The following is a 1,439-nucleotide window of genomic DNA, read 5'->3' as shown; positions in this document are numbered from 1 at the left end:
GAACCTCCAACCTTTTGGTTAGCAGCCAAGCATGTTAACCATTTGTACCACCCAGGGACTCCATGAAGAGCTGAAAACTCAAACGGGAAGGGAAGTTACTCCCACTCTGAGGCTGGAGGGTAGGGAGGGGAGGAGCTGGTGTTCCTGGGGCCACCCAGGGGAAGTTGTAACCACAGCGTTCCTGTCCTGTGCGAGGAGGCGTCTTGGAGAAAAGGCAGCCACTACCAGGAGAGCTGTCTAAGACACAGAGTAAGGGGAAGAAACACCCTGGCTTCTCTCTTCCTCTCGCACTTTCATTTCCCAAATATGCCTCCTGTTGGCTGAACCCAGCCTGAAACCAGTTCCTTTGGGAGTCTCTGGAACTTAGCCTGCAGGGGTTTCCATGCCCCTCTCTTTGTTTACACCTCAGAGCCCAGAAAGGATGAGAGGAAATGAGGGAAATGTAAACAAGCCCAGGATTGGCCAGAAGGAATAAGCAGATTCTGCCAGAAGTCAATCCCTGTGATTTGTTGATGACCATTGAGAAGGCTAAATGCCTAGGACCATAGAAGGATATCTGTATCCGGGATGAGAATTTGCACAATGCAATGTGCATTGCAACATCCACCTTGGGGACACGTATCTCCTATGATACCCTTTTCTGCGTTCATTGCTGCTTCTTTGTACTTGCATTCAGCTTCTATTTGATTACTTCTAAGCAGTCTTGTCTCTATGTTGATAAAGAAACAAACAAACAAAAAAACCTCAAAAATCCTCATAACTGGACCAATAAGAAACATCATGATAAATGGAGAAAAGATTGAAGTCGTCAAGGATTTCATCTTACTTGGATCCACAATCAACACCCATGGAAGCAGAAGTCAAGAAATCAAAAGACACATTGTACTGGGCAAATCTGCCACAAAAGACCTCTTTAAAGTGTTGAAAAGCAAAGATGTCACCTTGAAGACTAAGGTGCGCCTGACCCAAGCTATGGTATTTTCAATCGCATTGTATGCATGCGAAAGCTGGACAACGAATAAGGAAGATCGAAGAAGAACTGACGCCTTTGAATTGTGGTGTTGGCAAAGAATATCAAGGACTGCCAAAAGAATGAACAAATCTGTCTTGGAAGAGGTACAGCCAGAATGCTCCATAGAAGCAAGGATGGTGAGACTATGTTTTACATACTTTGGACATGTTATCGGGGGGATCAGTCCCTGGAGAAGGACATCATGCTTGGTAAAGTAGAGGGCCAGTGAAAAAGAGGAAGACTCTCAAGGAGACACAGTGGCTGCAACAATGGGCTCAAGCATAACAATGATTGTGAGCATCGCGCAGGATTGGAAAGTGTTTTGTTCTATAGTACATAGGGTCGCTATGAGTTGGAACCAACTCGACTGCACCTAACAACATCAACAACAGTCTCTTGTCTTTCTCCTTACTTCCAACTGTCTTAG

Source organism: Trichechus manatus, unplaced genomic scaffold (genome assembly GCF_000243295.1).
Source record: "Trichechus manatus latirostris isolate Lorelei unplaced genomic scaffold, TriManLat1.0 scaffold00048, whole genome shotgun sequence".
NCBI lineage: Eukaryota > Metazoa > Chordata > Mammalia > Sirenia > Trichechidae > Trichechus > Trichechus manatus.
This window is presented reverse-complemented; position numbering follows the sequence as displayed.